Source organism: Solanum stenotomum, chromosome 9 (genome assembly GCF_019186545.1).
Source record: "Solanum stenotomum isolate F172 chromosome 9, ASM1918654v1, whole genome shotgun sequence".
NCBI lineage: Eukaryota > Viridiplantae > Streptophyta > Magnoliopsida > Solanales > Solanaceae > Solanum > Solanum stenotomum.
In genome coordinates this window covers 31078449-31095457 of record NC_064290.1, presented here as the reverse complement: position 1 = coordinate 31095457, position 17009 = coordinate 31078449, and the positions used below count along the sequence as shown (strand labels likewise).

General features: G+C 33.7%; 1 long non-coding RNA gene across 2 annotated transcripts; it reads right to left on the bottom strand.

Moving 5' to 3' along the window:
- Positions 1-13017: 13017 nt before the first annotated feature.
- On the bottom strand, positions 13018-16328 carry LOC125875586 (uncharacterized). Of its 2 annotated transcripts, none has more exons than XR_007447444.1 (3): positions 16164-16328; positions 15171-15292; positions 13018-13250 (listed from the first exon to the last, which is right to left on the bottom strand). It is a non-coding gene; the product is annotated as an uncharacterized LOC125875586 (long non-coding RNA). The 2 variants fall into 2 exon arrangements; XR_007447443.1 differs by having other exon boundaries at positions 13018-13244; positions 16164-16326.
- Between the last annotated feature and the right edge of the window lie 681 nt (positions 16329-17009).

Below are 17009 nucleotides of genomic sequence, written 5' to 3'. Positions count from 1 at the left end.
CATGTTTTTAAGTTGAATTCACTTGAACCCATTCATGATCCATGGTTTCTAGATTTTGATCTTATGATGAAGCTTGTCAATTATAAAAGAAGAATTTACCAAGATATGCATGTTTCTTTATAAAATTGATACAAATGATTTAATGTTGCTTTGATAGTAAAGCATCGATGTTGTTATTGTGGTGAAAGTATTTTTCACATACTACTCAAAACATGATTGTGAAAGAGTTTTCTCACATAAAGGATTCATAAAGTTGAAAAGGTTTTCTTACCTAAGTTGAATCAAGATTAATGAGCTATTCTAATGAACTCTAGCTTGGATTGGCTACTTGATTGTTCCCTTTCATGGATAATCAGACAAGTTAAGATTAATGACTATTCTGTGAAATTTATGCTTAGCACCAATTGGACAAACGACGATTACCCAATCTCCATAACTATGTTCCACCATAGGTTTGTCTTAGATAGACATTAGCTAGTGGATCCACCTAAGAAAGAAGCTTATGGTGCTTAGCTATGCAAGTAAAGACAACTTTTTGGTGTGGGATAGACGTCAAATTCCATGTTACAGCTTACATTGTCTATTTCAGTTAAGAGTAATAAATCTCCCATAATAATGAACAACGGTTACTTTATAAAAGTTTCTCAAATGTATTTTGAAGAATTTTAGCTTTCATTGATCTTGGTTATGACTTATATTTGTAACATGTCATTTTATGATTTAACTTGGTCATTACATGTCATGTAAAGACATTTTTTGCATGACTTCATAACAGTTATGCATTGCTATAATTCTTGGTACATTTCATGTACTAATGAATACTTGTGCCTACATTATTTCACTAATGTAGGGTTTAGTGCTCCTACTCCCATGGCTAATGATCCCTTATAGGCATTGAATATTGGTGAGTTCTCATGTTCTGAGGACCGAGACTCTTTCATTGCTTTCATGTCTTTTCATTTCGGATGTTGTATGTGATATGGGTAACATCCCAATCACTTACTTGATGTAAAAGATGGCTTTGGGATTAATGTTAGATTTTCGCTACTTTTTGTCAAACTCTTTTATATTAAATGCTACCTTAAAAACTCTTTGTTCTATTATCTTGTAGATGTATGCTTAGTGGCTTGTGTAGGGCCTCTCGGAGTCTTAAATACCATGTCACATATGGGGTGTACTTTGGGTCATGAAAAACTTAGTATTTAGTGCACAAGGTTTATAATGGTTCTAGGATGTCTCATAAGCCATATCGAGTAAAATCAAGCTCATGAGTGTGAAGCGCACCACATTTATGAATGAGAGACTATAAGATATTTAGGAAATTCCACGTCTTTGATAACTCTAAAGTCGTGCGATCGAGCTTAACTCTATGAAGTCTCTCTCCTAATCCTTATTTGATGTTTTTCATGATATGGCCTCTCGAAGAATATAGGTTAGAAGGAGTACAGGTGAAAATGTGGAACAAGAAACTCCTCAAGAAGCACTTTAAGTTTTGATCAACCCTTTGGCCGAGCAAGTGACTAATGCGGAGCTAAGGGCTGCTTTTCAAGTGTTGGCTCAAGCCATGATGGGTCAATCAAATATGGAGTAAGCGGTCCCCATGAACCTAAATGTAGGTACAACGCCGACTAGAGTGAGGGACTTCACTAGATAGAATCTTCCAGAGTTTTATGGTTTCAAGGTTGAGGAAGATCCTCAAGGGTTCATTGATGAAGAGTAAAAGGTGTTGATTATCAGGGGAGTTACACCGGTTGAAAAGACAAAATTCTCCGCTTATCAACTTAAGGTTTTTCTCAAGTGTGGTTCAACCAATGATAGAAAGAAAAGGTGGTTGATGCGGGTCCTCTTGATTGGGAAAAGATTAAGGTTGCTCCCCTTAAGGTTCTTTCCCCTTGAGATGAGGGAGGAAAAGGTACTTGAATTCATCAACCTTCATCAAGAAAACATGAGTGTAAATGAGTATGCTTTGAAGTTCAGACCATTGTCTTGATATGCTTCTGCAATGGTTGTCAATCCTAGGGCAAGGATGCGTAAATTTTTTTCAGAAGTGTCCAAAATGGTAGTTGAAGAATGCCGTATCGCCATGCTCATTAATGATATGGGCATTTCTTTCATAATGGTTCATGCTAAACAAATCAAAGAGGAGAAACTTAAGGAAAAAGTTAGGGAGACAAAGAGGGCCAAGACTGGTGATGGTGTCTTTCATATTCAAGGTCTAATGGACATGGTCGTTCTAAGTTTTGATAAAGGTTTTCTAGTCAAGGTTCCTCCAATGCTCCAGATCCTAATTTCAACAAAGATAGGGTGTCTAACCCTAAACCTCAAGGAGGAAATGGTGGTGGATCTTCATTGACTACTTGTGCTAGGTGTGGAAGAAAGTATGAGGGTAAATGCTTAACTAGTTCTAATTCATTTTTTAGTTGTGGAAAGACGGATCATAAGATAGGGGATTGTCTCTCAGGTTCTAAGAATTAAAGAGATAATCGTCGACGTACTCAACCTTATCGTTCGTCAGGTTCTAGTAGGAGTTAGAAGCAAAACATATTTTATGCACTTCAAAATCGTCATGAGCAAGACGGTTCTCCCGATGTTGTTATCATTTTGTTGAAAGTCTTTCATCTTGATGTTTATGCTTTGCTTGATCCTAGTGCTACCTTGTCTTTTGTGACGCCATATGTGGCCATGAGGTTTGATATTCTTCTGGATATGTTGTTAGATCCTTTATCTTTCTCTACTCCTATTGGTAAGTCGATTGTGGCTAAGATAGTCTATAGAGATTTTCCCGTCTCCTTATCCCATAGAATCACTCATGTTTATCTTGTAAAGTTTGATATGTTAGATTTTGATGTTATTCTTAGTATGGATTGGCTGCATTGATGTTATGCATTTATTGATTGTAGAACTCGACTTTTCAAGTTTCAGTTTCTAAATGAACCCATCCGAGTGAAAATGGGGAAATTCAATGCCTAAGAGTCAACTTATCTATTGTCTTAGCTAGAAAAATGATTTATAAGGGCTGCATATATATTATCTTGCTCGGATTAGGGATATGGATTCCAAATCTTCCATATTTGAGTCGGTCCTCGTTGTTAATAAGTTATACCTAGTGTTCCTCCCGAAAGGGAAATAAACTTCAGTATTCACCTTCTCCCTGATACGCAACCTATTCCTCCTTATCGTATGGCCCTGACAGAACATAAGGATTTAAAAGAGCAATTAATAGATTTATTGGATAAGGGTTTTATCCGACCAAGTATCTCTCTATGGGGTGTTCGCGTTTTGTTTGTACAAAATAAAGATGGTTCACTTTTTATGTGTATTGACTATCGACCGTTGAAAAAGGTTAACATTAAGCACAAATATTCTCTTCCAAGGATAAATGATTTGTTTGATCAACTTCAAGGAGCAAGTTACTTCTCCAAGATTAACCTTTGGTCGACCTATTACAAATTGAGGGTAAAAGAAGATCACATTCCGAAAATGGCTTTTCAATCTTGGTATGGTCATTATGAGATTTTAGTGATGTCCTTTGGCTTGACTAATTCTCAGAACGCCTTTATGGATTTGATGGATATGGTGTTTAGACAATACCTTGACATATTTGTGATTGTGGTCATCGACGCTATCTTGATTTACTCAAGGTGTTAGGATGACCATACCTATTATTTGAGGATTGTGTTGCAAGTTCTCAAGAGCCAGCAACTCTTTGCATAGTTTAGCAAATTTTAATTTTAGTTAAGATTTGTGGCTTTTCTAGGTCACATTGTTTCCGGTAAAGGTATTGAGGTAGACCCTAAGAATATGGATGTGGATAAGAGTTGGCCTAGAAATTTATCCCATTCGGGCATTCCAAGTTTCTTGGATTTGGCTGATTATTATAAAAGGTTCGTTGAAATTTTTTCTTCAATTGCCTCTCTATTTACGACATTGACCCAAAAAAGGTTAAGTTTGTATGGTCTGAAGTGTGAGAAGATCTTTTAAGAATTTAATTATACACTTACCTCTGCTTCGGTGTTGACTTTACCGAAAGGATCCAATGGATTTGTGGTTTATTGTGATGCTTCAAAGGTTGGGCTAGGGTGTGTTCATATGAAAAATTGGAAGGTAATTTTTTATGCTTCGCGGCAACTTAGAATTCATGAAAGAACCTATCCTACCCATGATTTGGAACTAGCGGGGGTTGTTTTTTTGCCTTAAAGATTCAGAGGAATTACTTATATAGTGTTCATGTTGATGAAATTACCAACCACAAAAGTTTGTAATATGTGTTTAAGCAAGAAGATCTAAATCTTCACCAAAGTTACTAAAAGATTATGACATGAGTGTCCTCTATCACCCCGGCAAGGCCAATGTGGTGGTGGATGCTCTTAGTCCGTTATCAATGGGTAGTGTTGCTCATATGGAGGATGGTAAGAAGGAATTAGTTAGAGATGTTCATAGATTGGCCCAATTTTGTCTAGTTGGTTGACTCCACCAAAGGCAGTGTTATCTTTTGTGTTAGATATGAAAGTCAAGCAAGGTCTCGATCCGACTTTAGTTGAATTGAAGGAACCGGTGCTTAAGAAGTCCTTGGAGGCTTTCCCCCCAAGAGGGAGATAGGGTACTTTAGTATCAAGGTCGCTTGTGCGTTCCAAATGTTAAAGTTTTGAGGGAGCATATCTTATTAGAAGCCCATAGTCCTCATAGCTTCAAGGACCAACCCTTATTTCCTCTCTATCATTTATTTATGTTTTATACTTTGTATGGGCTGGGTCCTAAGACTTTTATTCAAGAGTTTATTAGATGGTTTGAAAAAAGAGTATAGAAAGACTTCCGCTTGCTTTTATGAATTATGACTTTGATTGTAAACGTTTTAAATTGTTCTGTATTTTATTTCTATTGCCTATGTTATGATGCTAAGGGCTTGTATGAGATCCCTTCAGGGTCAAGTATGCCATGTTACGTCTAGGGGGTACCCTTGGGTCGTGACAGCTAATCCCATTATGTAGGAGGGTCCTGCTAATCTAAATCCCACTAAGAGGATGGTCTTGCTATACTAATTCCCACTGTCCAGGAGGGTCATGCTAATCTCATTATGAGAAGGGTCTTGCTAATCTAAATCCCATTATGAGGAAGGTCCTGCTAATCCCATTATGAGGAGAGTCCTGTTATACTAATTCCAATTGTTTAGTAGGGTCTGCTAATAAAAATCCCATTACGATGAGGGTCCTGCTTATCCCATTATGAGGAGGGTCCTGCTAATCTAAATTCCATTATGAGGAGGGTCTTGCTAATCCAATTATGAGTAGGGTTCTGCTAATCCCATTATGTAGGAGGGTCTTGCTAATCCCATTGTCCAGGAGGGTCCTGCTAGTCCCATTATGAGGAGGGGCCATGAGGAGGATCCTGCTACTCCCATTATGAGGAGGGTTCTGCTAATCTAAATCTCTTTATGAGGAGGGTCTTGCTAAACTAAATCCCATTATGAGGTGGGTCCTGGTAATCCCATTATGTAGGAGGGTCTTGTTATTCTTATTATGAGGAGGGTCCTACTAGTCCCATTACCATTATGAGGAGGGTCCTACTAGTCCCATTATGAAGAGGGTCCTGCTAATCTAAATCTCATTGTCCAGGAGGGTCCTGCTACACTAAATCCCATTGTCCAGGAGGGTCTTGCTATACTAATTTCAAATTTCCAGGAGGGTCCTACTATACAAATTGCCATTGTTCAGAAGGGTCTTGCTATACTAATTTCCATTGTCCAGGAGTGTCCTCCTACAGTTAATCCCATTGTCCAGGAGGGTCCTGCTACACTAATTCCCATTGTCTAGGAGGGTCCTACTACACTAATTCCCATTGTTCAGGAGGGTCTTGCTATACTAATTCCCATTGTCCAGGAGTGTCTTGCTACACTTAATCCCATTGTCCAGGAGGGTCCTGCTACACTAATTCTCATTGTCTAGAAGGGTCTTGCTATACTAATTTCCATTGTCTAGGAGGGTCCATCTAGACTAATTCCTATTATCCAGGAGGGTCCTGCTACACTAAATCCCATTGTCTAGGAGGGTCTTGCTATACTAATTCTCATTGTCCAGGAGGGTCCTGCTACACTGAATCCCATTGTCCAGTAGGGTCCTGCTAAACTAATTCCCATTGTTCAAGAGGGTCTTGCTACACTAAATTCAATTGTTTAGGAGGGTCCTGCTACACCAATTTCATTTCTTAGGAAGATCTCGCTTTACAAAATCATCAAATAGAATAACAACAACATTATTTTTTGCCCCAGTTTACATCAGAAAAATATAATTTAAGCTATTAGCATAATTGAGAAATACTTGTACCAAAATAAAAATGCAAGACATCGATGCAATTAGGGTGTTTGTTCCCTAGAAATGAAAGATGGTATCTCTAGGGTGTTTTCTCCCTAAGGTCAAAATGCAACTAGGGTGTTTGTTCCCTAGAAATGAGAAATGATAGTGTTTGTTCTCTAAGGTCAAAATGAAACTAGAGTGTTTATTCCCTAGAAATAAAAGATGGTGCATCTAGGGTGTTTATTCCCTAAGGTCAAAATACAAATACAGTGTTTGTTCCCTAATAATGAGAGTAATATTTTTAACAAATAAAAGTATCCCCGGTTTTTAAATTGGGGAACATTGTAACACTTTTTAATTTATCATTTTTTTTATTTTTTATTTTTTATTTTTTTCTTGAAAAAATGATCCAATTTCTTTCCTTCAAGGATATAAAATTTTATTCTGTGAGATCGAGTGCTATCGTAAGACGGCATACGCATCTGATATAACAAGAATAAGGTAAAACGTAATTCATAAAAATAAAACAAAATATTTTTTTTCTTTTTCTTGATTTTTCCTACAAATGACATCTTTGAGAAACAAATTAGTTCATGGTTGACAATGTTTTGACTTTAGTTGGTACCAACAATTAGTATGATGCATTTGAATCCACTTCAACTACTTTCAAACAAATTTGATATCAACTTTGAGTAATCCCTATAGCTTCAAATGGTATCTCGACCATTCTTAGGTATTTAAAAGATGAGTTCATCTTGCCTAAATTACGGGATAGATTATTCATATCCTCATGTTTCAAGTGCCCTCGCAACAAATGAAGTCCTACTTCACACAATAGAAGTGTTTTGATCTTAGGATGTTTTAGAAATCACACACACTTAGAAAAATGTTTAGTGCATGATATTGAGATACCATGTTCTTGGCCCTCATGTAAGTATCCAGTAATTTGAGAACCCAAAAAATGAGATCAAATAGGACTTTTCATTGGCTTGTAATTTAGGGTCAAGGAAAGGTAGAATATTCATCTGGGATAAAGTGAGTATTTCTTCCTAAAAATTTGCATAATGTTCTCAATATTTTTCATTTTCACATTTGACCTTTGTTTTCTCGAAAGCTTTTCCGCATTTATTTGTTCTTTTGTTCTCATTTTCTCTCTTTTTTGTTAGAGTTTTTTTTTTCATTCTAGCTTTTCTTTGTCATATTTTTTTTGAATTTTTGCATATTTGTCGTTTTTACTTTGTTACCCAACTTAGGTCTTTGGCACCGTCTAGATAATTGATAGTGCGCTCTAGAAGATGGGACCAAGGGACAGTGTATTTATGCACTCAAAAAGATATATGCTAAGATGTAGTTATTCAAATAAAAAAGTTTCAAGCTTGAAATAAGATTTATATGGATAAAATGTCATTTTGTAGGCTTTAAAGGCACAATCGGATCAAAGAAAGCCTATAATCTTTTCTCAAGTTAAACGTTGCTCAAAAATTTCGTCTCAACCAACATTCGGACCAAGTTCTAGATCAACAAAGTCATGCCATTGAACTTTATATCTAAAGCTCACCACACAATGCACATGAATCAATGAGGTTGAATTTGTTTTAGCCTTAACTTTAAGCAAGATAATTTCTCAAGTATTGCATAAATATATTGAGAGGTACTAAAAAAAGTCTATAGGTCACAACAAAATTGGTCTATCTTGCCATATAGTTTAATACTTTCTTTCTCTTTTTCTTATGCACATTCCTAAACATGTTAGTACCAAACAAGTCAAATTTTCTAGATAAAAATATTTTCTTGAAGAAATGTCGTACCTGAAACATATTTTTCATCTTTTTTTTTTAGATTTTAAAATAAGAGAGAGAAACACTTTTATTTGAACTTTTAAATTTTTTATAAAAAGAAAAAAATTCACCTCAGTTTTTATGGCACGGACTTTCTAGATTTTTCCTTGTTTAGACAAAACCTCAAAATAAGGCTGTCTACATATCTTGTCAAAGAAGGAATCAGGTCAAATGTAGTACATAATATATGAAGTTAAAACACTTTTGTTTTTTAAGGACAAATCCTATTTTTAGAAAGGATAATTTTTTTTTTTGAATTTTTAAAGAAGGATCACCGAACTCGAGGAGGGTTCCCTATGTATCTTATCGAGAAGAAAATCAGGTGTACGTAGTCCGTTCAGATTTGACAGTAAGAAAAAAAAAACTTCAAGATATTAAAACTATTTTTTGACAAATGCAATTTTTCAAAGAGTATTATGAAAGTAAAAAAATTTGAGTTTTATTTTATAAACTTTACAAAAAAATAATCTAAAAAATAATAAATTATTATTCTTTTCATTAAGTAATGCAAAATTTGTTATTTTCTTTTAAAGAAATGTATAATAACTTCTAAAGAAAGAAATATTTTCGTGTTTTCTCCTTTTTTTTTTAGTAATATCAAAAGATATCTTATTTTTTTTTTACATTAATCACACTAAAATGAGTCAACTTATAGAGACTTTATAAATAAATGCATTTACATGTAGCCTATAAAATGAGCTAAGTGGTCAAGTAAGAGAGGGATACTTGTCCTAGGCGGACCCAACTTTTGTTTTGAGGCTCACTAATTCACATGTAAATGATGTAAATAAGCGAAATCTTATAGGGATAACCCTTTTATGTTCTATTTTTACTAATTTCAAACTTGAATAGGATAGGTATCTAGACTGGCTTACCGGAGTGAACAACTCGAGCCAGGGAGGGGCAACTTATCGGTAGAAGCACTTTTCCAACTTCATTGGCGATCGAACCCCGTTTATCATATGTGACTAAAAATTCTTAACTGGGTTTCAAGACACTCCAACTTTATCTCGATAGAATGTAGGGTGCATAATTGCATTCCCGTGAATGTGTGTGAAGTGTTACTAGAGACTCATAGTGATTGAGTAAGAGAAGACAATTTAATACAATTCAACAATATAAAATCGATAAATGAGGAGAAACTAGTACATTAGGCCATCATACACACTATATACAAAAAATAATAATAAAATCAAGTAAAAGCCAATATAATAAAGCTCAAATTCTGGTTATTCTCCAGCGGAGTCGGCAGAGATGTCACACCTATTTTCGGCCTGACGGAGGGTCTTTCCAATTTAAGTGACGGTATTGAATAGGAATTATTTTAATTATTTCGGAGTCGCCACTTGAAATTGAGTTATGGTGTTCCAAGTCACCCTTTCTTTTTAATCCCTAATCAAAAGGAAATGACTCTTAATTTTGGTCTGCGATCTAAAAATTCGGGTAAAGAATTCTGTTGACCGAGGGGAAGGTATTAGGCATCCCTCAAGTCCCGTGATTCTAGCACCATCGCTTTAATTGACTTATACTTATGTTAAATTATTTTTTTGGATATATTATTACATGCCATGATTTGCTCAAATTTATTTTATTGTTGAACGTTTACTCGCCTCAACCTAGATGCGTAACTGCAATTCTTGGTGTTGACATTTAGAGACATAATTGTCTTTTTTGCATCCCACTTAATAATTTTTTGTCTATAAGTCTCTACTTTAGATTAATGAAAATTAATTATATTATTCGACAAGGTGCGTCACCACATCCTTGAGTTTATTTTTAATGTTTCAAAGAAGATGTGTGACCACATTCTTAATTGAAACAAATATTTTTAATGTGCCTAAAATTCACCTAGTATTAAAACTCTTAGTACTCTAATTTTTGTGAATTCATGACAACTAATCTTTTTGTTCTATTATTATATTAATTAATGCTATTGTTAACTAAATTAGTCTCCATATCAAAGGATTCAACCAACCTAAAATGGAATAAATTCAAGTTCAATAACATAAGTTATTTGTTTACTCATTGGGTAATGACATCATTTATCCAAAAAATACATAAATTAAAATAGATAATTGACATCAAGATTAAGCTACAACAATACCATTAAAATAATGGCTTAGGCCTAACAAAATTGAATAACAATAAAAGAATAAAATTATTACATAATAATAGGATTTTATTCATCTTTTAGAGATTTGCACTAAGAAATAACATAAATATAATTCAAGAGGTCAATATTCATTTCAATCAAATTATGAATGAAACAAAAATATAAGAAAACTTATCACATAATTACATCAAATTCCATAAATAAACTAAAGAGATAAAGTAAAATTGAACCTTAAATGAAGAAATAAGAATCGCAAAATCTTGACCGAAACTCGATTAGAACGCTTAAAACTCTTTGTTTTGTGTAGATGTCTGTTGTATTTTTGTTGTATTGCTTCTTGGATTTTTTGCCTCGTGTTTTGTTTTCCTTTTTCTGCTTTTTGGCTTTTTTTTCTCTCTTTGTTTGTGTTGTGTCGTGTGTGTGTTGGTTGTCTTTTGGTATTGCTGATTTTTTTCCGCCTTCTCTCTGTTGTGTGTTATGTGTGTTCTAGTATATAGGTATAGGGGTGTGGGTGTACGTGGGAGTGGGATAGGAAATTAAGGGGTTAATGGGGTGAGGGTTGTGGGAAATGGGAAGAGTAGTGGGGGTTAATGGGGGTAAGGTAAGGTTATGATATAATATAATATAATATAATAATATTTATATTATTTAATTATTTTTAAACTAATAAAAATTCAGAAACTAATAGTAAAGTATAATTAAAAGATATTGCTTATTTATTAAACTAAATTAAAAGAAAACATAAAATCTTTTATAAATTTTCATTTCATTTTCAAACAATTGAAAAAAAATAAAACTTACCAAAAATGTGATTATATTTTTGTTGTTTTCAAATCCTTTAAAATAAAGTTAATAAAACAAGGTAAAAGTCAAAATATTTAATCTAGATTTTATAAAATATTTTCCTCTAAAAATGGTGTAAAACTTTATGTTCGGTCAAAAATTATGTGTCTACAGTATGTGATGTATGAGTTACATCTTAATCACTTCTTTGACAATAGATGACTTTGAGATTTATGTTAGACTTCCACTACTTTTTGTCAAACTTTCTTTATATGAAATGCTACCTTTGAAACTCTTTGTTCGATGATTTTGTATGATATATGTTAAGTGGATTGTGTAAGGCTTCTCGGGGACTTATATGCCATGTCACGTCTAGGGTGCACTTTGGATCGTGACAAATTGAGATATCAAATCTATTATGGCAAAGATAAGGGAACTGTTGCCAAACATCAAATGCAATGGTTTCAAGCTGTACCAATTAGCATATGGAATTTTCGTTAGTTTGGGATGGATAACTATTGCAATATGAGTAACTTAAGGAACAATTTTTGTAACAGTTGGCTAAACCATTGCCATATAACTCTGGTCATGCTCAAAGGTGCGGCAGACTTAATCCTGTTGCCATAGTGGTGGTGCAACGGTTTAGTGGCCTCCAATGATGACCTTCCTGTTGTTGCATTAGGCCCAATTATTAGTAGTTGCTGATCTCCATTGGTGAAATGTTGATGTAACATTGGTCAACCCAAATGGCTTCTAGTTTTCTTACTTAGGGCGTTGCTTGAACTAGAGATTTACAATCTCGCATCTACAAGCCACCTCTCATACACCAAACTCACTTTGAACTTGAATGACGATTCACTCCCATTATTTTAAAATTTATATTGTACATAATGACTTCTCAAAACGGGCAATAAAAAAAAGGACCACCAATCCTCTTTTTTAATGGCAAGGGAAAAAGCAAAATTAAGGACAAAGAAAGACTTCCATTAGTTACATCCAATGAGCTTGAGTGTATCCAATTTTGAGTTGAAGGGATCAAATATAAGTATACTCTCTATAGAAGTAACCTCACTTTTACTCGAGAGGAAAGTTTTAAGATAGCTAGGTTAGGAGAGGAATTCCCCAATATCGTGATTCAGTTTATCACTAGAAAGTGGATGCCTCATGGAAAGAGACCTGTAGACTTATTCCCAAAGTTGGTCATGGAATTTTGTTCCTCATACTAGGCAAGAAAAGAGTCGATGGGCTAGTAGAAAACTTTCCAAATCTACCTTTAGTTCATGTAAGAGGTGTCGAGGTCGACATCACAACAGAAATGATCAACTTTCTCTCACTACAAGAATTCTGTGTTTTTGTGGCGATAGATGTCGCCGCAAATACCCCAAAAGTCGCCACTAAACACATATAGCAGCGACAATTGTGCCGTAGCTAGTAGTTCCATAACTAAAGGTTATTTGTGACGACAACATGGAGTCGCCACTATAAAAGGTTTTTGTGACGACATTTGTCGCCACTAAAGGTGAACAATTATGCCACAAATAATATTTTTACAATGAACATTTTAGTTAGGTCGCCACTAAAATAACGGTTTAAGTGGCGACATAGTCGCTGCAAAAGTCATATCTAAATAGTGGCAAGTTTTATATTGTTGCTAAAACGTATGAGTAGCGATTCTTGTTGCTACAATACATGTACTATCTATCAGTGGCGACATTTATCTTGTTGCTTAAAAAGTACTTTTGGCAGCGACACAAGTCGCCACAAAAACTACAATACCATATGTGGCAACATTAACTCGCTCCTAAAGAACAACTTTAACAACGACAATTGTCGCTACAAAAAATTAAGCCACTAGTAGCAGGTATCATTTCAGCTTTGAATTAAATTTAAATTTAGTAAATAAATCAAATTTTGTTTTTTTTGCCCAGCATTATATTGTGTGTATTCAACCGCTATAAATGATGAGAACAATGATAGTAAATTTAAATGCAATCAAATTCTATAAAATTTATAATATATAACTTTAAAAACATCAAATAGTATTTAAACTATAAAATCATTCTCCGACCAAATATTATAAATACTTCCACTACTAAAATGTCAATGACATATCTACGACATAATACTTCAGTGGCATTGTACTAATATATATACAATCAAAAAACTTTATGCCTCAAGCTCCTTCTTGACCGATCTCATTTCTTAAGAACCTTGTTGTCCCTGTTACTAAAATACATTGAATTACTTAAAAAATCATCATAATGATATCAACAAATAAAAAGTGCATATTCATAATTCAAATATAGCCTTGCAACTGAGATGTTGCATCAATCATGTCAAAAAGATATAGCTATACCAAGAACTAGGCAAAAGGTTGAAGTCTTAACTATTAGTGGGGGGTAAAAATCAAGCTTCATGGCATATGTAGTATGTATGCTAAACCCATTGACAGAGGAAAGTGAAAACAAGAACAAACTTCCTCAATGCATATGAAAAAGAACAAGCAACCATATATAGTTCAAAATAATATTAAAAATTCATGTGATGTAACTTTTTATTTGTATAGTATGTGGGAATAATAGATCATGTAAGTAAGGAAGTGCTAATATAAAGTATTCTCTTATTCCTAAACCACTAAAAGTAGCAGATTAACACAATAACCAAGGCAATTTCTTTTGTTCTCCCATTTAAGATTCTTATTAATTACTTCTTCAGCTTGAGAAGATTATTTTATCATAATGTGCTTGTTGTGTATCTAGCTACGTCCTGACAACATTAGGCAAGCACTACTTGTTGTTGAATGTTATATTAAGACGAACTATCTAGATGCGACAGATCAGTACATTAAGATGACAATTGGGATATTCTTTGGGTGAAATGGGTTCATGGAGTATATATGAAAAATAACTTGAATATATGAGACCACACTCTTCCATTAGATTCAAGATGGTATTGGAAGAAGGTTAACTCCGTTAAAAATGATATACAAGCTTGGTATGCGCAAAATGTTTACATGTTTTTTTTATGACAAATATTCGATTACTAAATGTTATAATGCACTATAGAAATTTGTAAAATGCACTGGCAATGCACCTTGACCTATTGGTGTTCCTGTGGTTTCCATATGAATGTACCGATGACATTCTGTCAACCATAGAGTACCCAACAATGCCAACCATAGTAACACCAATAAGCTGAAGTGCATTACCGAATTCCATCTTAATCTGTACAAATAGTGTTTCTCATATCATGAATGGCGAGACAACTAAGAAGTATCTCTTGTTAGTTAAAAGAGTGATGTCATTCTTTCAATGATGGAACAACATAAGGTTACCAATATCACAAACAATATGACATATATTACTCCTCAAAAACTATCTTTACTCCTAACTCCACTTCTTACTGCTATTAATATAGCTCCTCGAAGCCATATTAAATAAAAATACCACCTAAAATAAAATTAGCTCAAAAAAGTCAAACAAATACGCCAACAATGATTACAGATTGCATCATCTCATGATGTACAAGAGATACTATACATATCACATTATCTGATGATGTGAAAAAATTAATCTCGAAAGGATAAGACTCAGTCAAACCAAGGAGGTAGTAAAGGAAAAGGGGCAATGAAAAAACTCACACGAAAATGCTATACGGTTCACATTATCTGATGATGTGCAACAACAAATCTTGTCTATTTTAGGTTTCTCTAGAGGCAGCCTTCCTATACAATATCTTGGTGTTTCACTTAGTAGCAAAAGAATATCACCAACTGTTTTAAAAAATATATATATTTGTTTCTGTTTTAAAAGAATATCAACAAGGCAGTGTGCACCACAATTGGAAACAATACTAGGCATGAAAAATTTACTGATGATGGATGCATATTACAGAGGACAACGAGCTTTTTCCAAACGTCTTGCATTAATTTGTTGTCATAGAGATATCTAATTTAACAGGACTTCTTAATTTGCTCAAAATCAGCATTATCCTTAATTATTTGAAAGACTAATGAATCATCTCTTCTTCACATAATCCCTGACATAAAACATGGTACATTTTTGTAGCTAGCTAGAACAAGACAAACATAACAATAGAATAAAGATATTACCCAAGTCATAGAGAATAGGGAGAAAATGCAATTACCAGACAACTCTTGGACTTGCATTCCCTTATATTGTACCAAGACTCTTGCACTTCCATTCCCCAATGTCTTACTATGCTCATGTTTAGTTGTTGAAGATTGTTGGTATAACAATGTTTGATGACTGCAAACGGAGAAGATGAGACATAAGAGATAGTATGTAAGTGGTGTCGCTAGCTGGCTGTATGTTTTCACTTTACAAAGAGCAAGTATGCCAACAACGGCGAGCAGAAACTTCTATAATATGAAAACCTAAGAAGGGATGCAGGGAATCATGGTTGAAGATAAGGCACCCAGATGAATTAGGTTATAAATTTGGAAGGATGGAAACCAGTTTAGATCATGATTGTAAACAAGCAATCACACTGATAAAAATAAAATAAAACTGCACACTCGGCTTAACATATGATCACATAATTTCTCAACTAAGACTAAGGAAGAAGATTGAGCAGGGTATGTAGCATACAAACAGACCTTGCTACCAAACACTTCATCCCTTCGAAATAAAATAAATCTGAGAATCTAGATACGAGTAGGCACGAAGGGATTAAAGCCACTAGATTCAAAGTAAGCCACAAAGGGGAAAGGGAGTGATGCTTATCAAAAACGACATGCTGAAATTAAACAAAGAAAACAAATAGGCGTTTAGTTTATAACTGTACATTAGATACACAAAGAATCTACATACATTTTACTCCATAATATATAAAAATTATAAAAAGAAGCTAAAAGCGTGAGGATTTGCTAAATTTCTTTTTTTAAAAAAAGAAGAGAATTATTGCTAATGGAAACAAGACTAAAAACGCTAAAGACTAACAAAAAAAATCAATGACAAAGAACAAACATTACTTTTATATCTATAACAAAATTAAGAAACTAAACAAAGGTAGTGCTAGAAACTCAGATTGTGAACCAAAGTAGGACGGAGGAAGGGCTAGAAATTCGTATTATATGAAAATATCTGGAATCTAAAAACGGTGAGGTTAGGAGTTTACCATTAGAATTGAACCCTTGTTGGAGCGAATGATAGCTAAGGATTTGTCGATCAATCTCTTCTAACGAAGCTTCATCAATCGTCGTCGAGCTAGGGCTCGTTTTTATGCGGCTGTGTTGGGAAGAAAATATGAATAGGGGAATTGGGGTTTTGGGATTATTTTATTAAAAGAGAAACTCGAGTAAATATTGGCCGTAAATGAGATTAAATTATGTTGTAGCATATTCCAATACAAATCTAACACAGATACAAAAAATGTAGCCAAATAAAAATTGGATTGAATTAAAAATCAAGAAGAGTCAATAATTAAAAAATCAATCAAGGTTTCTAATTATTAAGTATTTGTTTTCATATTAAGTGAATTATAGAGAATTTTTCATAATTTAAAATAAGTGAATTTTTCAATGTTTAAGAAAATTGTTGGAATTTTTTTTGTTATTTATCATTCATTTATTGAGGTTCTTAACTACTTCATATTTTTTAAGAGACTAATTTAAAATTAATCAAAAGGATAGTAGTTGAAAGTAGTCTTTAATTTACATCCTAAAATATTTTCGTAATCGTTATGTTATGCCCCAATAATTCATTTGATATAAATTACACAGAGTAACATAGTAAGATATTTATTTGAAATAATAGACTAATTTCGGTGAATAAACTGTAAATGACTTTAATCTAACAAAATGAAATGCATACTTAACTAAACATTAGTTTTTGACATAAATTGTTTTCCAAACCAATAAATATACAAAAAAATTATGATTAATTTATACAGACCAAACTAATACCCACAAACTATATAATATATATACATAATATATATCAAGGTATAATCGCTCTAAATGAC